The sequence below is a fragment of the Zootoca vivipara genome, chromosome 10, assembly GCF_965207765.1.
Source record: "Zootoca vivipara chromosome 10, rZooViv2.hap1.1, whole genome shotgun sequence".
Classification (NCBI taxonomy): domain Eukaryota; kingdom Metazoa; phylum Chordata; class Lepidosauria; order Squamata; family Lacertidae; genus Zootoca; species Zootoca vivipara.
The window spans coordinates 10,977,652-11,004,272 of NC_142593.1; the positions used below are offsets into that span (position 1 = coordinate 10,977,652).

Sequence of the window (26,621 nt, forward strand, 5' to 3'; positions counted from 1 at the left end):
ATTATTATTACCTTCTCCACCTCCTCTGATGCCCTCTCATGTCTCTGCCTCCCAAAGGCTTGCAGCAGCCCTGGCTACAAGCTCCCCAGGCAAATGCTGCCTCTGGGGCTGGCCAGGCAAGACCTCTTTTGGGGGGCAGGAGGCAGCTCAGAGAACCAGAGGCGGTGGCGGCGTCTGCCCCAGAGGACTCCCAAGGAGAGGGGAGAGGAGTGGGGGGTTGAGGGAACAGTGCACAAAGGAGGGTGTCCGAAAAGGGGTGAGGGGATGCTGGTTCTGCAGACGTAACTGGGCACCCACAGGGGTGCTGCAGAAAGAGTGGAATTGGTCAAGAGAGCCCAGGACTCAAAAAGGTTGAAAACCTCTATTAAGCTGCAGGAGCAGGAGGTGAAAAAGCCAGCTGAACCCACGCCGTCCTAAGCAGCCATATCTGTGGAGCGCATTAAAGTAAAGCGCAATAAAACAAGGCGTGCCTGTCGTTAGATTCTCCTCTCCTGTTTAAACTCCTCTCCTCTAGTTCTCTGGCGCTACTACAGCTATCACCGAAATAGGATTTTGGACGCTCACATTTCAGGCTTTTAGTTTTGTTGTTCTGTCTGCCTGCCAGGGAGCTAAGCAGAGCATTAAGGTCAAAGTCCAGCGGATCTATAACGAAGATTTAAGTAGAATTAATGACATTTGATATGTACATACCGTGGGTTCGCTCCTGGAAAATGAGTAATTTAATTTCAAGGAGGACTGCTGTTAGTTTCATTAAGGAAAGGAAATAAATGTACCCCTTCCTTCCACTCCCCATCCTATAATCGTAATATATGCACTGAAATCCCTGTTACATTTTCACAGCATGCTCCATGATTGGAACAAGGCTTGTAGAGTACCGTGTTTCCCCTTTTTTAAGACACCGTCTTATAACTTTTTTTACTCAAAAAAACACACGGTGTCTTATTTTCAGGGGATGTCTTGTACCTTAAGGCCTCCACGGAGGGGCCAGGCCACTGGTTCGGGGGTGCTGCTGGGTGCTCTGCGCGGCACCGAGGCGGCAGGCTGCTGGCTCGGCGCTCCGCCCAGCACTGCTGGGCGCTCCGGGTGCTCGGCGCTGCAGACCGCTGGTTCCGGCGGCGGGGGGCAGGCCTCGGGCAGCTCTCCCCCCAAAAGAAGAGGCCAGGCGCTGCAGGGCGCTCCATGCGTTCTCTGCAGCAACAGCCAGTTCCAGGCCCCTCTGGCTGGCTGGGGCGCTCGGCGGTCTCGCATGGAGGTATGTCTTATTTTCGGGGGGTGTCTTAGATTTCACTAATGCTAAAAATGCTGCCATGGCTTACTTTCTGACTACGTCTTAAAAAAGGGGAAACACGGTACAGGATCAAGCACTTAAAGACACCTAGTGCCAGCACAAGATGTCTCAGGTAGAGTGGTCCCTTGGTTCTCGAACTTAATCTGTTCCGGGAGCCCGTTCGACTCCCAAAGCCGTTCGAAAACCAAGGCGCGGCTTCCGATTGGCTGCAGGAGCTTCCTGCACTCAAGCAGAAGCCGCGCCGGACGTTCGGCTTCTGAAAAAGGTTCGCCAAGCGGAACACTTACTTCCGGGTTTGCAGCGTTCGGGAGCCGATTTGTTTGACAGCTAAGCCGTTCGGGAACCAAGGTTTGTCTGTGGACTGTGGAGAGTGGGTTTTTAAAGCCAGGGAAGGGCCTCCGCTGAATCTGCACAAACCTGTAACAAAAGGGAGCTTTTCTGAGTTTTTAAAGAAGCAACCCTGGGGGGGGGGACAGGACAGCTCCCCATCGTACAAGGGTGGGGTCACATTCTGAGTCTGGATAGCAAGGCTCCTTGAGAGATCATTAAGAGCTGCTCTTTACCCAGGATCTTCTCATTCACCACCAAGCTGGGCTTTTGCAATGAGCTTGACTTAAAGCAGGCTACATGGTGGAGCAGAGAGCAAACGGTACTGAAATCTCTGTGCAAAAATACAACGGAAGAGGCAAAAAGTAGCCCTGAAGGGCTGAGCATCCCCACTTTGACCCCATGTTTGTTTTCATACAGTGGTGGTTATATACCGTACACACCTGCGAACCGGCTCCAAAGTCCCCAAACAAAATACTTCGCATTTCTTTGTGGATTGCTCGGGGCTGCCTTGAGCTTATGTTTTTTAAAAAAATAATAATAAATAAATAAAAACCAAATTGCTTTGTGCAAACCAACGTGCTCATAACTTTGCAATAACTTGTTTCATAGTTTTCTGAAAAGCTTTTTTAAAAAAATAAATAAATAAAACAATTAAAATAGCTGGCGTTCTATTGCACATGAGCCAGCGAAGGAAGTGGACAGAGCCACTTTGACAGAGGGATGCGAAGCTCATAAAGAGAGCAATTAAACGACAGAAGGCAGAACTCACTGCTTTTTTGAAGGTTGCTCCCACCCCACACCCACTTCCTGTAGAAAGTTTGATAGCGGAGGAAGTGTTAGAAATAAGTCTCAGAGGAGCGCTTACAAGGCCTATTTACTGAAGTGTTAAGAAAGAAGCTTGGTTTTTTTTGTTGTTTTTTTTTAAAGCGAGGGAAAGTGTGAGGCAAACCAATCTTTTCTTTGATAAACCACACACAGGGGAAAAAGTAAGGTAGAGTTTAGAGATGCCACGTTAAAAAAAACCCCAGACAATACAGCTCTGCTCTTTTGTCTTTAATAGGTTATCTAAACTATAGCTTGATTTGCATGATTCTAATCTGTATGATTCATTATGTGCAAATCTATCAGATCCAGGTCATCAGGGTGCTTGCAGCTATAAGAGGTGTGTGTGTGTGTGTGTGTGTGTGTGTGTTTCTGTAGTTATAAATTTAAAATTACAACCTGCCTTTCAGCCTTAACACACACTGCAAGGCAGGCTACAACAACTGTCTATTTACTTTGGCCTATTTGAGGCACTGATAAGATTTTATCTAATAATAATTATTATTATTTATTTATTTATTTGTGCCCTGCCCATCTCGCTGGGTTTCCCCAGCCACTCTGGGCGGCTTCCAACAAAAGATTAAAAATACATTAAAACATCAAACATAAAAAAAACTTCTCTAAACAGGGCTGCCTTCAGATTTCTTCTAAACGTCAGATAGTTACAGTATTTATTTCCTTGACATCTGGTGGGAGGGAGTTCCACAGGGCGAGTGCCACTACCAAGAAGGCCCTCTCTGCCTGCTTCCCTGTAACTTCACTTCTCGCAGTGAGGGAACCGCCAGAAGGCCCTTGGAGCTGGACCTCAGTGTCTGGGCTGAACGATGGGGGTGGAGACGCTCCTTCAGGTTTACTACTGAAAGGACAAACAGGGAATACTACTGAGAAGGAGTGCAGGAGCATTTAAAGACTAAGATACCCTTTACAGTGTCTCTGCATGAGGATGGGGAACCTGTTCCTGCTTGCTCCTGAGGCTGCTAGACTGCAACTCTCATCATCCCCAACTACTGACCATGCCAACTGAGCTGATGGCAGTTGTAGTCTAACAACATCACAGCTGCAGGTTCCCCATCCCTGCCCTGTGGGAAATCTAGGAGCTGTAAGTAGCATACTATACGTCTGTAGTTTATGCTACCTACAGCCAAGCAGTGTTAGAAACACGGATATATAAGCTAGGGGACAAATGTATCCTTAAACTAGGGTTGCAGGCAGCAAAATGGAATGTCTAGTTGCCATTTTGAGGCCAGACGGCTTGAAAGTCGTATTTTTTCAATGCAACTTTTGGCTTCCTGAAACTCGTTCTGATTGTGCAGGTGAAATAATGCGGGTAGAATTCTACTGGGTGTGTTGTTAGTGTGTGAAAACAGGCAAGATGCAAGGATCCCCAGAAATGCACCTCTAGATGGTGGTGATGTTATGGCGCCTGGGCATCTTAACCTGGTTGCAAGTGGGCAATAGCTGGGTGCAAAATCCACCCAAGTTTTGAACGCTGCAGTCAAGCATCTTACATATGCTGATCTATAGTTGGCGCAAGTTTGATATTTGTCAACGGTTGGATTAGGAGTATGTTAGCTGTAGGCAAAGGCCAATTTTTCAATACAGCAAAACAGAGCAACAAGTATGGGTAGAAAATCCTAGCGGGGTGCGATATTCCTGACATCAGCTTCTCTTTGTGTGTGTTTTAAAAGAAGGAGGGCAGGAGTGGGAATGAATTCAATTCTGAAATTTTTTCGATACTGATTGCTACCCACAGTGCTCAACACAATATGGCCACAGCAGCAGCAAAAATTGGAACTACATAAAATGTTCGGTTTTTCCAACAGCGTGCGTCATTTTAATATGCTGCCTATTTTGCGGCACAGAATGTCACAGTATGGAGATGTCTTCTATGCATTGGTATAGATCATGGGTCCCTGGGGCTGGATCCGGCCCAATCGCCTTCTAAATCCGGCCTGCGGACAGTCCGGGAATCAGTGTGTTTTTACATGAGTAGAATGTGTCCTTTTATTTAAAATGCATCTCTGGGTTATTTGTGGGGCATAGGAATTCATTCATTTCCCCCACCCCCCCAAAAATAGTCCAGCCCGCCACAAGGTCTGAAGGACAGTGGACCAGCCCCCTGCTGAAAAAGTTTGCTGACCCCTGATATAGATGCATCTATACCTGGTATAGATGGCAGCCAGAAAAGGCATTCTTGGGCCACACATTTATTAGAACCGCCAGCATGTCATCTGCAAGCTTTAATAAGTGATAATGCATGGGCGATTTTTCATGCAAAAAGAGACGAAGAAAAAACAAATTGCGACAAGACATTACAACACTAAAGGCTACTAACATTAAATGGTCAGTATTTCCCTAACCCAGAGCTTTCCAAACTTTTCATGTTGGTGACACACTTTTTAGACATGCGTCATTTCGCGACACGGCAATTCAGTTTTACTAGCAAACTAAAGCCTTTCCAGCCCCAGCATGGGGAGCATTTGTGCGACACACCCACACACTGCAGCTGATACACAAACATGTCGCGACACACAATTTGGAAAGCTCTGCCCTAACCCAAAGTGTGTTTGCAAAATGCTTTGAACAGGAGTAGTGTGAGATTTTCGTATGTGATTCCTAAGGTCATAAATCAGTTTTACTTAGACAAGAAGTTAGTTACGGAAAAACCTGAAAATCTAGGAACAGCTGTCGTAATTATGCATTTCTAACCAATACAGGAACAAATAAACAAACATGAGAGGAATTTCTATGGCTCCGTTAGTCCAGGTAGCAGAACAATATTTAGGCACCTAAGGGCGAAGGCAGGCAGACGTTCTGAAGTTTGTTGAAAGGGGTTCAAAACGCAGGCTGCCTACCGTAAGCAGAAATCAAATGCCTCTGAGTTCAGGAAACTTATTCTAACACACTTCTAAAAGTATATGTCTACTTAAGGATTAACAGCAACCAGTAGTCTCTAATAATAATAGACTCCATCTTTCCAAGAATGTACATAGAAGAAACCATAACATCCACTGGCATTTGTAGCCCCGGCAGGATGCGGTATGTATAAAATAGCTATGTTGCCAACCCTAGGAGAAACTAGATCAACATACATGCACAATTCATGGTATGCATACGCTTAAAGCTACTTTAAAATACTTAACTGACGTTCTTAAAAATTAAATATGCTAGCCTCTATGCTAACAACTATCTCTTTCCATTTTTATTTTTATTTAAATGCAATTCTGTAGTTAGATATCTGTTTGCAAGGGTACTGCCAATGGCTTGAAGGTCAGCAGGCACAGAATTTTGGACTCACTTCCATGTACCGCAGGAACACTTGAGGAAGCCTTTTACATAGTTGATTGGGCACTTTAGCCAATGCAAACATTAGGGACTTTTCCACATGGAAAGAACTTCCATATGGCCGGTGTGGGCGGTATCAAATCTGAGTGCACCATTATCACCACGTGAAAGAACGGCCACCCGCACCATCCGCCCAAACACCCCCAATAATCTGAAATCTTAGGCGCCGTACTGCGCCCAGAGCTCAGAAACTGGTGGCGCTAATAAAATTCCCTGTCGCAAAAGGCGTCTGGAACAATGGGAGTTTTGAACGCTGGGTCCAGCACAAGAAAGCTTGGGACGCCTGTGCTTGATCTATAAGAGCAAAGCAGACAAAGTGTATCAAACTTCACATAACTGTAGATCAGGCTGCAAATGCTTAAATAATTCAGCTTTGTAAACATGTGGGATACTATTGAGTTCCAACACTCAATTCCCTTTACATCACCACAATTGGTTATTTTCTGTTATGAAATGTTCTTTTCTCGCCCTCTCGACTCTTTCCCCATGCAAAGCAGGATAAATAGGTTCTGGGCTAAACACGAGGCGTTATGAATTTAGCCACTTTGACAACGATCACCTATATTCATAGTTTTTCTGCTCTCCCAGACATTCCAATAGGAGAACTGATCTTAAGAACTGTATGACTAAAAAGAGCATTCCCCCCCCCTGAATTAAGGAGGGCAGCCCCCCAAACACCTCACCATGGAGTTGTGGCAGTGTTCGAAATTAGCCCGGTGCCTGGCGCATTTTGCACCTGGCTTTTGACTAACATCTCCACCATCTGGAGCAGTGTTCGAAACTCCCATTGTTCTAGGCCAGGGGTCGGCAAAGTTTTTGTGGCTTGGGCCGGCTCACGGTCCCACAGACGCCACGGTGGGCCGGAGTGTGTGTGTGCACACACATGCATGCGCAAACGCTATTTGCAGCGCTCCTCCTGGCGCGGAGGAGGCGTGCACAGCTTCCCATTGGCTGCAGGAATGGGAAGCCAGCCAGCATCGCAGAAGGCGGTCCCCACTCTGCTCCCTGCTGGTTTAGCACAGCGCACGGGAGCCAACCGAGCGGGCGGTGGGAGTTCCCGAGCGGGCAGCAGGGGTCCATGGGACAGTTAAACAACCCCCATGGGCCGCTTGTGGCCTATGGGCCTTAGGTTGCCGACCCCTGTTCTAGGCACATTTTGCGACAGGGAATTTCATTAGCGAGAGCAGTTTCTGAGCCCTGGGTGCAGTTCTGCGCCTAAGATTTCAGATTAAAACTGCACATTGGAAGGAAAGGACCTTTTTCTGCTTCCCCACTTCCAGCTACTCTCTGAAGACTGGAGAAGAGAACCTCTGAAGAATATTAGGGGGGCTGGGCAGGGAAAGGACTAGACCAGGGGTCCTCAAACTAAGGCCCAGGGGCCGGATGTGGCCCGATCGCCTTCTAAATCCGGCCCATGTTTTTACATTAGTAGAATGTGTCCTTTTATTTAAAATGCATCTCTGGGTTATTTATGGGGGCTGCCTGGTGTTTTTACATAAGTAGAATGTGTCCATTTATTTAAATTGCATCTCTGGGTTATTTGTGGGGCATAGGAATTTGTGCATAGTCTGGCCCCCCACAAGGTCAGAGGGACAGTGGACTGGTCCCCCCCCCCAGACTATATTTTGGAAAAACATATGAACGAATTCCTATGCCCCACAAATAACCCAGAGATGCATTTTAATTAAAGGACACATTCTACTCATGTAAAAACACCAGGCAGGTCCCAAAAATAACCAAGAGATGCATTTTAAATAAAAGGACACATTCTACTCATATAAAAACATGCTCATTCCCGGACTGTTCGCGGGCCGGATTTAGAAGGTGATTAGGCCGTAGCCGGCCCCCGGGCCTTAGTTTGGGGACCCCTGGTCCAAACCGTAAATCAGCCTGGAATTTACTTGGAGGTAAATTCCACTGAGGTCCGAGGCTCCTAATAAGCATACTTAAGATTTCGGCTAGGCAGTACAATCTGAAACATGTGACTCAAAATAAAGGCCTTCTGATTCTAACTACTGTAGTCTGACTCCCACCTAAGTGCACATTAGGACTGCAACCGTAGCCATCGTCATAAGTAGCTGCTTTGGGTATCTATAGAAAAGCAGTTGGCTGGAACATCTATTAAATCTTCTTGAAGTCATATAGGGTGGTACCTTGGTTCTTAAACGCCTTGGTACACAAACAACTTGGAACCCAAACACTGCAAACCTGTAAGTAAGTGTTCTGGTTTGTGAACATTTTTGGAAGCCAAACATACTCCGTCTTGAGTGTTACGCTTCCGTTTTGAGTGTTATGCTGAGGTCTGTCTGTTTCTGCTATTTATTTTGCGGCTCTTTTTTGTTTGTTTTTGTGACTATGTGGATCCCTGTTCAGCTACTGATTGATGGTGTGACTGCAGTACATTGTTTATTGCTTTCATTTTATGATCTCGTTACGATAGAAAAATCCATGTTAAATTGCTGTTTTAGGGGTTGTTTTCAAAAGTCTGGAACAGATTAATCCATTTTGCATTACTTCCGATGGGAAAGCGTGCCTTGGTTTTGGAACGCTTTGGTTTTGGAACGGATTTCCGGAACAGATTAAGTTTGAGAACCAAGGTACCACTGTAAATAGGTACCGTCCCCAGAATGCTACCTTCCAAATCTGCCCCCATATCTCGATCACAACCGCTTTTCTTTCTCACAAGGGCGGTGCAATTCAAATTGTGACATGTACTTTTCCCTCTCCTGCTTGCCTAAGGCCTGAGGCTCACAGGACGCACCATACTGCGTTAAACAACTAGAAACACAGCATGGGCTCTGAAAAATAACAACTGATGCAGAACCTTTCTGCACCAACATTGGGAAGATTGCAAAATAAGCAGCCTCTGTACAACCACCCTATGGGAACCAGAGCTTGATGCGAAGCCACCGGTATTTTTTAACTGCTGTGCACGAGCAGCATATCCTGTTGCCAAACCATGCAATCAAGTCTCTAGCTCACAATCCATGTACGTGCCTATTACCGGTAATAAAAACATGAAACTTTCATCAACTGCATCTTCGCTGTGTTGCACAGCTGCAGATTTAGTCAACAGGTAAATCAACAGGTGGGTGATTTCTTGCCCAACTTTCAGAAGTCCCCGGATTTGGCTCTGATGAAACTCATGCTAATGATTTAAGACGTCCACTCTGTTGGATGCCTACTGAATAGCAATTAAGTTTGCTACCATACATACACCAGGGGAAGGGAGGACAGAGAGAGAATTAGATATTGCATCTTGAAAATAGATCTGCAAACAAAGGAAGGGTATTTTGTTCTTCATCGATGAGCATTTGTAATAGGAGATTTATTTAATCTCCTGTTCAGAAAAATCGCACAGCTCACTTTAACCCTCTCTTCGTTACCTATGGGCCTGGTGCTATTTGAAACATGATGGGGGCGGGCAATTTTTCTATTCAGTGCTACTGTCAAACATACATTGCTAGAAACACCACAGAGAAACTAGGACAGCAAGTTAAAGAAGCTTCAATATTGCAATACATTTTGCGTTCCAGAGAATATTATCAGGGAATAAGGCATGGTCTGCGACTAAATAGCAGAAGAATAGCATCTTTCTTTCAATGTCCAGGGCAAGCTTTGTTTCTCAATTAAAAAATGTTTCACTGTCTTACATTTTTGGAACGCAGCACAACATGTGCCTTTCTGGATTCCCCCTTATAGTGGAAAACTATCCTTCCTATCAAATCAGTCAGGAAATCAGCTCTTCTCACATGACCAAGCTCCAAACTGACAGAGACTGCAAAAATTACAGTTTCAATCCATTGGAAAACGTTCTTCATTCATAAGGGCACTATTGCCCTTAGAATCAAAGCCTTCTATTAAGAAAAATCACTGCCTTTCAGATAAAGCAGGAAGCTTAGTATTGATAAGGCTATGTGACTTCTTAATTAAAAAAATACACCCCATTAAAATTCAGAAGAAGTGCTGTTTTGACTTGTTCCTTCACTGCAAAGAAGAACTTTATATACCCAGGATAAATGCAAAATGAGTCCAAATAGAAATCAGAGGAAAATGTGAACAGGGAAAAGATAATGGAAAGAAAAGCAGCAATGGATAATTGCATGGGGTAATCTACAATTTCTTAAGTAGTTTGCAATTGGATTACATAGACAAGAGAGATATTTACTGGTCCACTATCAGGCCCACCTGAACAGACCATCGGGTGATAAGACTGCAGGGATTTGAAGGGCTGGGTGGACTGGTCTAATCCTTGGGGGAAATAATGTGTACATACATCTCTAGAAGTGTAGGAGACAGAAAAGCCTTTAGATTTTTACTGAAAAAGGTGGAGGCTACATATAGCCCAGGCAAGGAGAGTCTTTGGTGCCTCCTCTAACTACTCAACCTTTAAATACCATCTTTGTTGTATTTACACCCCATTTCACAGTTCTGGTGCAGAGTTTTCCTGGGCGATTTATCCCCATTAACATAATAATTTTGCATGAACCTGATATGCACATCATGTGAATGCACAGTGACCTTGTAAAATTTGCATGCATAAAAGCCACGCTAGTCAGGTCCGTGTCGCCAGGTCTGCGAGTGAACGGTTTGCACAGTATGGGTCTCAGCTGTTGAGAAAAATGGCGAGAACACAGCCCCCAGTATACCTGAAGGAGCGTCTCCACCTCCATCGCTCTGCCCGGACACTGAGGTCCAGTGCCGAGGGCCTTCTGGCGGTTCCCTCACTGTGAGAAGCCAAGTTACAGGAAACCAGGCAGAGGGCCTTCTCGGTAGTGGCACCCGCCCTGTGGAACGCCCTCCCACCAGATGTCAAAGAGAAAAACAACTACCAGACTTTTAGAAGACATCTGAAGGCAGCCCTGTTTAGGGAAGCTTTTAATATTTAACAGACTATTGTATTTTAATCTTTTGTTGGAAGCCGCCCAGAGTGGCTGGGGAAACCCAGCCAGATGGGCAGGGTATAAATAAATAATAAAAATAATAATAATAATAATAATGCATCTCTCCACAAAGCCCTCTAACTCAGGTCTCCTATCACTAAAGCCCTCTAGCTCAGGTCTCCTATCCCTCAACCTGGCTAAGATGGAAGATGTACTATCCCAAAAACTCATGTTCATGGGCAAAAGGGCTCCAAGGCGGAACTCTCCGCCCAATGTTATTCTTGTCACTCAGTAGTATCATTGCGGAGTCAGTGAATTTTGAGTGTCCTCTAAAGCTGCTGTCAAGAAGGCTCTCTCATCTTCAGCCCATCCCATGGCACAACAGCATATAATAGTGCCAACCACATGTTAAAACCCTTTTATCATGCATCCCTTTTGTTGTGGTTTTTTTAAAAAAATAAAATAAAATTGTGTAATATTACTCTGCTGTGGGCACACCCGTTCGTGAAGCACAAAACCCCAACATGAAAGCTGCACGGTGTCTTCAGACCACAGTCCCAAATAACATGAAGGCAGGAGAGAAGCGCCCCACATCTAACCAGTTTGGAGGGAAGGAGGGACTGCCACAGGCCACCTGGTGTCATCTCAGCTCACGCCTTAAAAACAACAACACAGCGTCACCGAAAAGGGGTTGTCTTAAAACCCATTAAGGTCAAAAGATAATGTTTTGAAAAAAACGTATGTATACACAGAATTAAGTTTTGAATGACTTAATGCTAAGAAAACACACGTGCACAGTTTAAGCTCAGAAATAGCCCCCAAGGAGCTCTTTGCAGTGTTAGATTTATCAAAAAGCAGGGGGGGGGGAAACCAACTCCTGTATCTTTTCCATGTTTACACTGGCAATCATCAGAGAGCCCAACGGAGAACAGGCGCATGGAGAAAACAGGTGCACTGCGGTCCCACTCAACATCTCCTCAACATCTCCTTCTCCAAAACTCTCTGTCCATGACCTGAAGACACACAGACTCAGATTCCTTGCCCTAACCCACCCCAGTTTCCGGAGGGTATTACTACTGCCCCTATTCCATTGGACAAGATGTACAGCACTCTATATTGCCGCAGGGAAGGAGCATTCTGAGGACTTGCCAACAGATTTAGGAGAGGAAATTTATCAACCTGTCAAACCACACCGGGTTCTTGTTTTGTTTTTTAATACTATCCAGAGCATCACCGGTTATTTTCCACTGGGTCAGTTCGGGCCCATAAGTACCTGCTATTTTTAATTCCCTTAGCTAGTGGCAATATACTTCCCCATAAATACAAACATTAACATTAATGATAGGGGCAAGACAGCAGCCACTCAACCCGGATTAAAATGGAAAGCTAATGATATTGCATCCGTTTCCAGGGAAAAGTTTAGCAGATTAATTCTTCTCTCCCCCGCGCCCGCCTTCCTTCATTTCTTTCCACAGCAACTCCATTATTGCAAAAGGCCCCTTCCCTTCAGCCTTATGTAAAATCTCACCGGGGAGGCAGAAAAAAAAGACCTTTCAAACGTCCTCACCAACCACCACCGCCAGGCGGAAGAAACACAGACACAGCCCCCTAAATCATGACAGGGCAATAGTGGAAGCCCACCTCTTCCCTTGAAGCCTGCACACAAAGAGAGGCTGCGTTGCCCCCATGGATAAAAATAAATAAAAGGGCGTCGGGGAGACGAGGCGGATTCACCGGAGCGTCTGCGCAGGCAGGTGAACATGTTAGACACCGGTTGCAGAGGATGCAAGCATGCATGCACTCCGGCTGCAAAGCGCCCAAGCGGGGAGCCGCTGGGTGGAAGCGATGCAGCGAAAGAACGCTGAAATGCAAAACGTCCAAAGCGAGCAACCCAAATTACCTTTGGATGGCGAAACGGTTTGGGGTCTTTTTTTTTTTAGCACGTAGCATATGGGAGGGGGGTCTGGAGATGGGCAGCCGTCGCCACGCCAGTTTTCCCCGTATCCCACCCCCAGCCCGCGATGGCAAGGCGACCACCACTCCCTGCGCGCCCACCGGAGCAGCAAGCGGCGTCGATCGAGACGCCGCGCAACCCCCGCCAAGTCCTCCCGCGCAGGGTTTGGGGCAGCCCCGGTCCTTTCCACCACCACCACCCCGCCTCCCGATCGGAAGAATTATGACTGCAGCGATTACGATGGTGATGGGCTCGCCGCTCGCCCTATCCCCAAACACACGCATGGACAGACAAACAGAGAGGAGAGAGTGCCTTTCCTCCAGCAACCACCGGCGTCCATAGCTCGCCCTTGCGCTCCCACCAGCAAAGCCCCGCAAATCGCATTCCAGCGCCGCCCTCTCCCCCGGCAAAACAACCGCCTCCTCTCTCCAGCGAAGCCCCGTCTTTGCAAACCTGCAAAGGGAGAAGAAGCGCTTCTTCCTCCGAGCCCGAGATCCTCCAGCGGCTCCGAAGGGGTTTGCAGAAGACGGAGGCTGCTCCTCCCGCACGCCGCCTTCTCCTTCCCCTTCTTCTCCTCCTCCTCCCTCCCCGCCTCCCGCGATCCGCTGCAGCATGCAAAAAAAAAGCAAGCGCCCTTTACCTGCTGTTGCTCTCCAACTTCTTTATCCTCTCTGTTATTTTGTTGCGTTGATCCCCAGGAACAGGTTCGCGGGCCCTTCGCTGCGCGCTCAGCAGCAGCAACTGATGGGAATGGCAACGGGGGCGGCCAGCAAAGGAGGAGGAGTTGGTGCCAGTGTGTAACAAGTTTGGGTTGCCCCGCAGTATGGCGGCGGAGGGAGGAGAAGGAGCAGCAGCGCAGCGGCGAGGCGCGCTCCTGCCCTGCAGCCAGCCAGCCAGGGGAAGGGGCTGGGGGGTGCCCCGGCCGGCGTCGAGGGGCGGGGAGATTCAAAAGCTTGGAGCTTGTCGGGGAAAGGAAGAAAGGGAAAGCGCACGGCGGCGCTGCCTGCGTTTTGTTGCTCTGCTGATCACGGCAGGGAGGCGCTTCGCTTTCCCCAACGTCTCTCCACGTGCGCCTTCCCCAACCTCTCCACTTGCGCCCTCCTCTCGGAAGCGAGAGGCAAACCTGGACGTCCGAGACACACAAACACACGTAGCCCTCCAGCCGAGATTGGGACACACACCGATATGCACATTTTCTGTCCACGTGGTACTGGGCTTTCTGGGAACAGGTTGCATCAACCTGCTGGGCAATTGGATTTTTAAGAGGGGGCAATTCGAGAATGAGTTACTTAACAGTGAATGGCCTTTTAGGCTTCTTCCACGTGAATAGGAATAATTTTGAATAATAAGAAAAATATGTCACAGGGCCCAGGGCCGGATTTACGTATAAACTAAACAAGCTATAGTTTAGGGCCCCACTCTCTTGGGGGCCCCCCAAAAAATTAAAGGGAAAAAGCTGGATGTACATTTCCAAATAAAACAAAACCTACATACAGCAACAGCGTTTTGTGTTGTGTAGGCTCCTATGATGTAAGTAAAGGGCCCCGCCTGCTAGCCTGCTCCCTAATATATCACTGGTTTCCTATTATTATTTCATGTTATAGCAAGTTTCTAGAGACTATGAGTCTTTGTAATTTGTGTTTCTAAAGGAACTTGTTATTGCCAAATGCCAATGTGTTTGCATTATTTTGTTATGAATAAAAATCATTTTAAGTTAGAGCTTAATAATTATTTCACTATTAATATACTTCTTAATTGTATTTCAGTTCAACAATTATTTTGATAAATACATATTTTGTTATGTGCAAATGGCTTTAGATACCTATTAGGTCCATAAATTAACATATAGCATATATTCAACAACAACAAAAAACAGCGACAATTTGTTGTTGAAAAGGAGAGCTGGGTATATAAAGGGCCCCATTACAGTGGTATCTTAACTTACGAAGGTGATCCGTCCCGCGGCGCTCTTCATAAGTCGAAACCTTCGGATGTCGAAGTGTCCATTTTGCACATGCGCGAAGCGCAATTTTGTGCATGCGCAGACCGCATGTGCCGCTTCTGCGCAGGCGCAGAATGCGCACGTGGCGAAAATACTCCTGGGTTTGCCGACTTTGTAAGTCGAAACCTTCGGAAGTCGAGGCATTCGGATGTCGAGGTACCACTGTACCTTCAGTAGCTTAGGACCTGAGCGGGCATCAGGATTTTAGAGATGCTTAGGAAGCTGTCTGCGGACAAACGCTGGCTCCCTTGGCCTATAGAGCGAGATGAGCGCCGCAACCCCAGAGTCGGACACGACTGGACCTGATGGTCAGGGGCCCCTTTACCTTTACCTTTTAGGTGGGGCATGGCCAAAAAAAAGGTTGGGAACCACTGGTGTAAATGGATACCACAGAGCTCCGAGATGGCTTTCTTTTCTTTTTTCTATTTTTTTCTATTGGATTTTCAAAGGTTTTTAACCAGTTTACTTCATGTACAATATACCGGTACCTGTGGTTCCCAGTTAGCTAAGGACTGCAGACCCCCTGTTTTTCAAAAGCCAAGCCATGGACCCCCTACTTTTGAAATTTATGATACCTCTATGGTAGGTTTTGTTATGTGAAGGGTGTCACAGACCCCCTGGACCTCCAATTGTGAGCCGCAGCAACATATCATTCACTTATATATTTTTTCTTTTTGACTTCCCATCACCCTCCCACCCTGATGTTTTTATTCTTATCCTTAGTTGCTGATTTATACTTGTTGCTAAACCCCGTCTTATCTTTTTTTCTGCCTCTCATATCTTGAATCCTGCTCACGATATCACTAAAATACTGTGGTTTTCCATAAACAGTTCATCAATTTGATGATGGCTTGTTTTTCGTAAGGGGAAGGTGTGAGTATCCTGCTTTTTTGTTGTTATATTGAGCAACAGTCTACATTTTAATGTGCGTCCTTTTCGTGCTTCAGAAGCAAAATAGCCATGCAAATTATTTGCCCCACATTAAAGGGTCTCATAAAATTTTTGCTCTTTTTGTCTAACTTCTCGTATAAACTGAAGGAAACAAAGCGCAGGAGAGCTGATAGTGATGAAAGGAACAATCATGGAGGCATGAAGAAAAACTAATTTAAATATGTATCATCACCCCCATTGGTTGTTCTAGGATTTGACTGCAGATATGGGTGGTGGTGGTTTTGTATAATATTGGTTTACCCATTGCTTTTCAATTCATTATATATCATTTCCCATTAAGCTTTAACCTTAGTACAAGACCACCACATATGATAAAAAGAACCTTTTCTCTTTGCATTTCCAACACTTATTTGATTTGGATTGATACATTTTTGCTAACTTACTTTGTGTTAGGTACTATCAATATATCATTTTTATATCATTTTCTCTTAGACCGTAACATGCTGTAAATTTTATATCCATATTCCACAATCATTCCCATGCTTCCATATCTATATTATGACCAATATCTATTGTCCAATGTATCATTGAGGATTTTACTTGCTCATCCTTTGTCTCCCATTCCAGTAATATCTTATACATTTTAGACAACACTTCTACAATACATTCCAACAGGTCTCTCTCTAGTTGTGCTATTTGTTCCCCAAACCCTCATATCCTATTTTTCTTAAAGACTTCATTCAAATGATGATATTGTATCCATGTTAATTTTCCTGATAATTCCTTAATTTCTTTTAATTTATACTGTCCTCCCTCTTGTTTTACTTAAATTTCTATAAGATGTCCACCCTTCTATCATATTTTTTTCTTTACCACTGTAGCTTCCAACGGTGAGAGCCAAAGTGGTGTTTTTACCTCTAACAGATTTTTGTACCGGTATTTATCCCATATTCTATATAATTTTTTCCTAATTATATGATTTGTAAATCCTTTATGTACTTCCACCTTTTCATACCATAGATAAATGTGCCAACCAAAAATTTTATCATGACCTTCTAAGTCTAGAATATGTGAATTCTCCAATGTCATCCATTCCTTCAACCAACAAAGACAAGATGCTTCATAGTATAATCTCATATCCGGCAGGGAGAAACCTTCTCTCTCTTTTGCCTCTATCAATATTTTATATTTTATTCTCAGTTTTTTCCCTTGCCAAATATATTTAGAAATATCTTTTTGCCATACATTGAAACAATCTGCCTTGCCAATCACCGGAATTGTTTGAAACAAAAATAACATTCTAGGCAATACGTTCATTTTTTTTGTCAAATAATGGTTTATCCATTAATTTTGGTGGGTCAGTTCCAACGTGTTCAGCAACTTTATCCCCTTATATTCAAATAATACCTTTTAGTGTGGAAAGCTCATGAAATGGGCGAAACTATTTGAAATACCACTGGTTTCTGCCCTTGGCATTATGTGGTTTCCTATTACAGTACTGTATTGGAAACCAGAAGACAGAAAAATCTGGACACTGTAGTTTTGCCCGCTCTCAAGCAATTTCTTAGAATTTTACCTAAAAACCACTTTGAGGTTGTTGCTTTTTATAATCAAGCAGTGTATACATTTTATGAAATAAAGTAAATAAATTATTATTTACCTTCCAAGGAGCTCAGTTGGGTACCTTTGTCCCTTCCTTTTATCTTCATAACCCCCCTGTGCGGTGTATTAAGCTGGAAAGAAATGACAGAGGAAAGGTGAGCTTTGTGACTGAGTGGGAATTTGACCCGACTCCCCAGCCGATCCTAACCACTGTACCACACCGCCTTGCTTTCTGCTCATGCACTTTCCCCTCGGTCCCTCATGCACAATAAAGGAATACATCGGTTTGAAACCTAACTCTCTTCCAGCTTTCAGAAAGGAAACAGTTAAACGATGATACAGCCTGCCTCTCTTATATGCAGCTGCTGCTAATTGTGTTTATTAGTCAATGAATGATTATATGACTATGTCAGCTCAGGATAGCTGAGCATTTATTAGTATAAAGAAGAACAGGGGTTGGTAGTATCTTCAGGAATCACTGCGCGATGCTAATGACTGCTATCATAAATAAAGCTCATCTTTTGTGGGGGGTGGGGGTTTGCTGTTAATGGCATTCTTATTTTTGTATGCCATCGATGGCATTTTGTCTTGTTCTCTAAGTCTAAGCTATTGGGCCACTAGTGCAGAATCTTGTAAATAAGTGGCCTGTGAGTTTTCAGCGCAGAAATTATAAGAGAGAAAAACAATCACTGTAATTTCACAGCATGGATCCATGTAAATTTGTCCATCTGAAAAAACGGGGAAACAAGTTTATCACCTCTTCCTTCCCCAGACTGCAGATACGCCAGAGCAAACCAACTACATTCTGTGTCATTTTGTAATGGAAGCCCTATTCACAGAACCTGAATTACATCCTTCAGACGGGCAGACAATGCGTGGGTGGGAAACAGCAGCGTGAGATGCTACATTTATGACCAAAGATGCTTTTGCTGATCTGCTGATGAGCTATCGATCACCATCATGCTCATTTTGCAGGGCCGCAATGGCTACTTGGTTTGCAATATAGATTATTTAACTGCTTATATATGTGTCTACTGTTTTTTCCCTCCTCGACAATATGAGAAAATACTAGCATCAGTGATGCCTAGTTTGGCTGTAAAGCTTGAAGTTGGCGTGATTGAAAAACAGTGGGCATTTGCATTTTTGATTAAAAAGCATTATAGTACAGTGGTACCTCGGTTTTAGTACACAATTGGTTCCGGAAGTCTGTACTTAACCTGAAGCATACTTAACCTGAAGTGAACTTTCCCATTGAAAGTAATGGAAAGTGGATTAATCCATTCCAGACCGGTCCGCAGAGTACTTAAACTGAAAGTACTCAAACTGAAGCGTATTTAGACCGAGGTATTATTTATTTATTTATTTATTTATTTATTTATTTATTTATTTATACCCCGCCCATCTGGCTGGGTTTCCCCCACCACTCTGGGCGGCTTCCAGCAAATACCAAAATACATTTAAATATCACAGATTAAAAACTTCCCTAAACAGGGCTGCCTTTAGGTGTTTTCTAAATGTCAGGTAGTTTTTTATCTCCTTTGACCTCCGATGGGAGGGCATTCCACAGGGCGGGCGCCACTACCGAAAAGGCCCTCTGCCTGGTTCCCTGTAGCTTTGCTTCTCGCAGTGAGGGAACCTCGGCGCTGGATCTCAGTGTCCGGGCTAAACGATGGGGGTGGAGGCGCTCCTTTGGGTATATAGGACCGAGGCCGTTTAGGGCTTTAAAGGTCAGCACCAACACTTTGAATTGTGCGCGGAAACGTACTGGGAGCCAATGTAGGTCTCTTAGGACCGGTGTTATGTGGTCTCGGCGGCCACTCCCAGTCACCAGTCTAGCTGTCTCATTCTGGATTAATTGCAGTTTCCGGGTCACCTTCAAAGGTAGCTTCTAAGGTAGAGTGCATTGCAGTAGTCCAAGCGGGAGATAACTAGAGCATGCACCACTCTGGTGAGACTGTGGGCAGGTAGGGTCTCGGCCTGCGTACCAGATGGAGCTGATAGACAGCCGCCCTGGACACAGAATTAACCTGTGCCTCCATGGACAGCTGTGAGTCCAAAATGACTCCCAGGCTGCGCACCTGGTCCTTCAGGGGCACAGTGACCCCATTCAGGACAAGGGAGTCCCCCACACCCGCCCGCCCCCTGTCCCCCAAAAACAGACCAGGGAGTCCCCCACACCCGCCCGCCCCCTGTCCCCCAAAAACAGTACTTCTGTCTTGTCAGGATTCAACAGGTATGACTGTAATTGAAAGCAGCTGAATTTTAAAAGTGGATCACAAACCAGGAGGCAATAATAAATGTCTTTTGCCCGGTTGGCCTCTTGCCCCCTGAATGCCAGAAATTTACTTCAAGTCAGCATTAGAAACAGAGATATGAAAGTTAGCAGCTAAATGGCACCTTAAACCCAGGTTATGGGGTGCAACAACGGGCAGTCTTGGTGTGCTTTCTTGTAACAAGAATACAAAGCTAAAAATGAATGAACTGCAGCTAAAATATTATGTTCATTTTTCACATAGTCTAGTCTGTCCCCTGCTCACCCCCCTAATATTCTTCAGAGGGTCTCTTCTCCAGTCTTCAGAGAGTGGCTGGAAGTGGGGAGGCAGGAAAAGGTCCTTCCCTTCCAATGTGCAGTTTTAGTCTGAAATCTTAGTCGCAGTACTTCACCCAGAGCTCAGAAACTGCTCACACTAATGAAATTCCCTGTTGCAAAATGCGCCTAGAACAATGGGCGTTTCAAACACTGCTTCAAGTAGAAAACAAATACCCCAAATGATAACACCTATCCTGTCACTCTCGTAAAAAGTTTATTTGCAGCACCAGCCTAACCATGTCTATTAGTAAGTAAGTCCTATGGAATTCAGTAGAGCTTACTCGCAGGTAAGTGGGGTTAGAATTGCAGCCTTACACAACATTATTTTGGAAGCAATATGTTAAATTAGGGGGGAAGGAAGGCAATAGGCTATATAACTATTCACCACTTATATTTCTTACTAAGAACCACTAAGATGTATTATTTTATGTGCACATTCATTCATTAAAAAGACTTCTGTACTGCTTTTCAGGCAAGACTGCCTCTCAAAGAGTATTGCAATCAACCAAACAGCAGCCATTTAAAACACTTGCAATGCCCAGTTACATCCACTCAACAACATTTGTGTCTGGATTTTGATTGTTGAAATATGGCAACCCTACTTAAACCAAGGTTACAGTCACTGAAACAGAATGTCTAGTTGCCGTTTGGGGGCAAGATGGCTCTAAAGTCTTGTTTGTCGAATGATAGACTGACTGTGATTGATTCTCTGTTAAACATCTGGCTAGTTCTGATAGAACACAAAGATAGACTTCTACAGAATGGGGTGTTAGTGTGTGAAAAGAGTCCAACATTCAAGGATCCTCAGGCATACACCTCCAGATGGTGGAGCCATTCTGGTTGCCTAGGCATCTTCACTTCATAGAATCATAGCATCATAGAGTTGGAAGAGACCACAAGGGCCATCCAGTCCAACCCCCTGCCAAGCAGGAAACACCACCAAAGCATTCTTGACATATGCCTGTCAAGCCTCTGCTTAAAGACCTCCACTTGGGTTGCAAGCGGTCGAAAGCGAGGTGCAAAATGCGCCTGGCGCCTGGCTAATTGCAAAGCCTGCAAATGCCTAATGATTGGGCATGAGAGGCGGATGCACAACAGGCCTGGACAGCATGTGACCTGCCTGCCAAGCTGAAGGTAGAAAACCAGCTACATTTTTGTGGCAGCCTCTATCTTTTCCAGCCCACATTTTAGCAGATGTAACTGATGGCCTGTGCTCGGCTGTTGCAACATCTGCAAATGGTGTCTGTTGATGTGTGCCCCGCGGCTGTGTTGCTGCAAGCGCTTCCCTGCAAGGGTCTCCGCTGGCACAGCCTAACCAATCCTGAATCTTGTTTGTCTGTCCGTACAGTCGGGAGGTGCACCTTAAAAGAAAACTGTGAGAGCTGCAACCTTGCACATTAAATCCAAACATGTCTCTCCGGCCCTTCTGCTCTGTGACTCAGCCAGCCTCTGTCCTGTGAGTAGTGACAAGATCGCTCATAATGTGTGACGTGGAACTGACTACCAGATGTTTATTTGCAAACCACAAAACTTGTGGGAAGATTAATCATGGCTAGAGTCTAGAGCAGACCAGTCAGGCTGAAGACTCTGCTTCTTTTTTGCAGAGTCATCCAGACGCATGGCCTTGAAGTTAGGTTGGTTAATTTAGGTTATAGTAGGAGCTGTTGCAGAGTGGTTTTGAGTCCAAAACATACAAGACGTAATTAAACACCATTATAAGCCAAGCACACCCTTTTAAGTAGACATGAATAAGTACCTCAAACAAATATTCAACTCTGGTTCAGTTTGAACATATCTGCTAATCTGATGTTGCGTTCAGAGGAGTCCTATGCCCCAAGGCATGACCCCCCCCATATATATTTTTTAATTAAAAAATGTGTTTCTACAACATCAGAAGGAAAATAAATTAAGAACAGAAAATCGAATTCAAGTGACATGTAAATACTGTTCCTATTCGTACACAAAAATCATTTCACTCTCACACAGTAAGAGCTACGGATTAAAAAAATTAAACAGAGCAGCACACGTAAGTTAACTTTAGTCAGCACTGAGGGTAGAAAGCTTTTTGCAAGAGGGACTGCATATACTGTTTACGGTCGTACCTCAGAAGTCGAACAGAATCCGTTCCGGAAGTCCTGCAGCCAGTCAGAAGCCATGGGAGCAGCGACGGATGTTCGGGTTCCAAAGAACATTCGCAAACTGGAACAATCACTTCCGTGTTTGGGAGCCAAAACGTTTGTCTCACAAGGCATTTGACTTCCGAGGTATGACTGTACAGTGGTACCTCTACTTATGAATAACTCTACTTATGAATGTTTCTACTTACGAACGGAGCTCCGTCCGCCATCTTGGATGCGGTTTAGATAGGATTTTTTCTACTTACGAATTTTTAGATAGGGTTGCTTCGACTTACGATTTTTTTCTCCCAATGCATTCCTATGGGATTCGACTTACAATTTTTTTCGACTTACGAATGTGCGTTTGGAACGCATTAAATTCGTAAGTAGAGGTATTTGCAAAAGGGAAGAGCAATGCAGGTCCCCACGAGATGTCCTTTATATTACACTGTGCATTTATTCTGTTTATTTCTTGCATTCGTATAGTACCTTTGGCTTCAAGGAGTTCAAGGTGGTGTACATCAGGTGTGTCAAACTCAAATTCATCGGGGGCCGCATCAGCAGTTTGGTCACCCTCAAAGGGCCGGTTGTATCTGTAGGACTATGTGTCCACTCTTTATTATCATAAATTATTGTCACTGCATTCAATTATTACTGGGTTTTTTTGTAATAATGTCAGTAATAACTAGCTCTGAAAGCAGAAACATAGTCAGAATAATGGCAAGTAGATATTCAAATGTACAATTATTGTACAATTTATTGAAAAATGATTTTTGGTAACTGCACTGGGTGGTGGAGGCTCGCTAGGGTTTCATGCAGGAGCTTTGCAGAGCTACTGGTACCTGGAGATGCTGGGGTCCTTCTACATGCAGCTCCACGCGGCGCTGCTGGGTGCTTTGTCTGTGCTTCAGCAGCAGCAGCCGTTTCCAGGCGCCGAGCTGTGGCAGGAGGAGGACGGTTCAAAGTGCTACAGAGCACTGCTGCGTCCCAGAGGCTCGGCACTCTCCGTGCGGCGCTGCTGGGCCCTGACCCGGCAAGCTGCCTCCTCCTTCTCCTGCAGTGGCTCGGGGCGCTCCACGCAGCGCCTTTCTAACATCCCCAGGCCCCAGCTGTTTGTCGGCGCTTTGTCGGCGCAGCACTTCAGCAGCAAGGTCCCGCTGCTGGGTCCCGCTGGCTGGGGCGCTCGGCGGGCCACATGACGAGGTCTGGCGGGCCGGATTTGGCCCCCGGGCCTTGTGTTTGACACCCGTGGTGTACATGATTCTTCCCTTGCTCCTTTAATCCCCAAAGGAACCTGTGAGGTAGGTTAGGCTAAGAGGCAGTGACTGGCCCAGTGAACTTCACGGCCAAGCGGGGATTTGAACTCTGGTCTCCCAGGTTCTATTCTGACACCCGAACCACTACACCACACTGGCTCTCTTACTTGTGCTCAGATGGTATGGGGACAGTTATGCACCTTCCCACTTTCAATACTGTTTGTGCCTGCACATGTTTTGGGGTGGACATATTGCTTCATTTCCTTTCAGTTCATTTCTTGTAGCTTCCTTCTGAAATCCTGTGACATTTTCTGCTGCAAATGTTGCGGTGGGGTTTTTTTTTGTTCTCCTTTTGGTTGCGTTAGATTTCAGGGGTGCCCCTCCAGATGGCAAAAATGTGGTGGCATCGCAACCTCACCACAAAACAACAGATAATCTGTGGACACTCCAATATAAATCCAAAACTATTATTGCATCAATGGCATGTTGCCAAATACCCTTGCAAAAACAGGGGGGAGGTGCCCCTAAATGTGTTATGGCATTGCTGACAAAGAATATAAAAAGCATATACAGTAGATCAATAGGATAATAGTTGGATGGACAGCAGGATGATGATGTGAAAGAACCAGGTACTTTGCATGAACAGGAAAAAAAAAAAGCTTAGCATATAAGTTCCTGACAAGCGTATAATTTCAAATTTGTAATTCCTTGACAAATACCATGCTGGTAAATGAGGCCATAAGTGACACATTCGCTCAGTTTCCTAAATGAATGAAGAAGCAACGTTGCCACTTTTAGCAGAGGGCATAATTAATTGCACAAACCTAAATTTCAGTTACGCGCTCAAATCCCTCTTGCAAAATGCTGTCAGTCTGGAGGCACTTCAGTTTCCTCCTCTAGTTAGTGGCTCATTCACATGAGCAGCGAGTACAAAATATAAACTCTCAATTGACAGAATGGAGCCACAGTCACTTTATCCTTGAAGCACACCTGGAGCAAGGTAGCTCTTGCTATATCATGTGAATGGGCAGAGGCGGAGCTAGCTGCCCCGGCACCTGGAGCAGCGCACATGCTGTGCACATGGGGGCAGGGCAATGGGGGCGGGGGCGAGCCGCCCATGGCGGGCTGCTTCTTGGGCAGGGGGGGGGGGAGGGAAAAGTGCTGCTTTGTCAGCAGCCTTCCCTCTTCCTTTTGGCAGCTCAGGGGAGGCTCCCCCCTCGGAAGCAGCCCAGGAGTGGGGGGCAATGGCGCACCGCCCGCCTGCGACTCCCAAGCCTCCCCCGAGCTGTCAAAACGAAGGGGGAAGGGGAAAAGGCCACCGGCAAGGCGACGCAGCTTCACCCCTTTTCACCCCTTCCCCCAATGGCTCAGGGTAGGCTTGGGAGTTGCCAGCAGGTGGCATGCCAAATGTCACCCCCCTCAGTGATGACACTCGGGGCGAGCTGCCCCCACCGCCCCCTTCCTCTGCCCCTGCGAATGGGCAGCTCATCCCACACTCCTTGCATGAGTAGACCACTGCACTCCTAACTATGAGGGCTGCCTCAGTTACTGCAACAGAAGCAGTCAGACCACTTGCACATGCGTTGGCGTGCAAGCATGCAGACTGGCTGCCTTTACTGCAATGAATGGGACAACCTGGAAAAGCAAGGATGGAGAAGGAGGGGCAGAAGGGCCATTTGGCCTGGGGCCTCAAGCTCAAAGTGGGCCTCAGATTCAGCCACATTAATTTTTTGCCAGTTGAAACGTTTCACTACCTGTTTTTATGAGCATCAGACCACATTGTGACATGCTCTCTCAGCTTAGAGCTGCAAATTGAAGTAAGTAAGAGGTGCATTTTGGTAAGAGCTTTTTATGACTGTTGTTGCTAACTGAGACAGATTTCTCGTCATATGCTTTATTATCAACTGCAACATTGCATAAAACTGAGGTTTCACCTCGATAATTAGTGCATTTGCACACAAAAAAGGCCAGGGAAGTATTTCCTAAAAAGAAAATTCAATTTTTCTCACTCTGTTTCATTTTCGTATTTTATCGTTTTTTGTTTTTATTGTGGGGGGGGGGCATCTGAGAGGGCCTGACACCAACACTCGTGGTGGTTGAGGCCCAAGATCAGGACAATCGCGGAAGATAAGAAATGCCAGAACTGATGGGGTGAGGTGCACCATGGGAGATGGTACAAACAGGGAAAATTAACAGAAAACCTGCAATCCCTCTGTGGTTTCTGCTTCCCCTAAAATGTGTGTGATCAAGACATCCTGAGGCTGTCATTTAGCAGAAGCAACATTAATTAGGAATCTTGCTGCTGTCATGGCAACATTAAGCACCGTTGTTACGTAAGAGTCCATTGCCTCAATATATATGCCTACTCCTTTCTGTACTGTACTACTACTTACAGACCCTCCAAGTGTTCCTATTTTCCAGGGACATCCCTGATTTAGAGAAGCCATCCCAGTTTCTGTTTTGATCTCAGAATGTCCCACTTTTCCATAGGCTATCCCTATTTTCATTGGAAAAATGTTAGAGGGTATGGAGTTACCCGACCTCCGAGCCGTCTGAAGGCAATCCTGTGAAGGGAAGATTTTTGTTAATGTTTAATGTTTTCTTATGTTTTTATATTATGTTGGAAGCTGCCCAGAGTGGCTGGGGTGACGCAGTAAGATGTGTGAGGTATAAATAGTAAAAATATCATTATGGAATGGGACTTCCCTATTTTCATGGGAGAAATGTCGGAGGGTATGTACTTATGTTCTATTACTTGTTCTATTACTTCATAATCACCAGTAATGAATTATGTGCTTTCAGACTGTTAAGCCGTTCCTGCATTTCAAGGTACTGAAACGGTGCCATTCATCAAGATGGATTGATTCGGAAGGCATTAATAACTAACACTAAGAATGTTTGTGAGTGCCCTGGCATAGCAGTCAAGCCCCATTTCTTTATTGGACGCAGCAGTCCTTAGGAATGGAACGGGGAGAGAAGTAAAAGTGTGGTATGTAATACCGTTCTTGCAGCTGCTTCTCTAATTTCCCTAGAGTCAATTGAGGGCGAACAAAGCACTGCTCCACCAACCTCAGACTGCCCCCAGCCAGTCCCAACCACCCTGCCTCTATACTTTCAACCAGTCTTGGGTTAAGGGAGGCTGTGGCTGTCACTATCTTTCCTCTTTAATTTCAGTATTGTTCTTGTAGGGAAGAGGATGGGGACAAAACCAGACTGAGTTGGCCTTGGCCACCATTTTCTCTGGCTTTGCTTGTCATTGGCTCCCGCGCTGCCTTAGGGTTGCTCTATTTCAACCAGAACTTTTAAAAAAGAAAGACCCCAAATTTGTTGAGCTTTTTAGAGGAAAACCCAAAAGTTGTTGAGCTTACTTTAGACAAGCTACAGGGAAGTTACAGGGAACCAGGCAGAGGGCCTTCTCGGTAGTGGCACCCACCCTGTGGTACGCCCTCCCACCAGAGGTCAAAGAGAACAACAACTACCAGACCTTTAGAAGGCATCTCAAGGCAGCCCTGTTTAGGGAAGCTTTTAATGTTTGATGGAT

General features: G+C 45.5%; 1 protein-coding gene across 9 annotated transcripts in view; it reads right to left on the reverse strand.

The window, feature by feature from the left end:
* Positions 1 to 13,783, reverse strand: part of SEMA4D (semaphorin 4D) — a 147,114-nt gene extending 133,331 nt beyond the window's left edge. For 2 of the 9 annotated variants that reach the window (XM_035099543.3, XM_035099536.3), the window contains exon 1: positions 13,263 to 13,783. The gene's annotated coding sequence lies outside the window, so the exon portion shown is untranslated. Of the gene's footprint in view, positions 1 to 1,575; positions 1,706 to 12,568; positions 12,589 to 13,075; positions 13,232 to 13,262 lie in introns of those variants that run through there. The other 7 variants (XM_035099537.3, XM_035099538.3, XM_088652914.1 and 4 more) reach the window with 7 other exon arrangements.
* Positions 13,784 to 26,621: the final 12,838 nt, after the last annotated feature.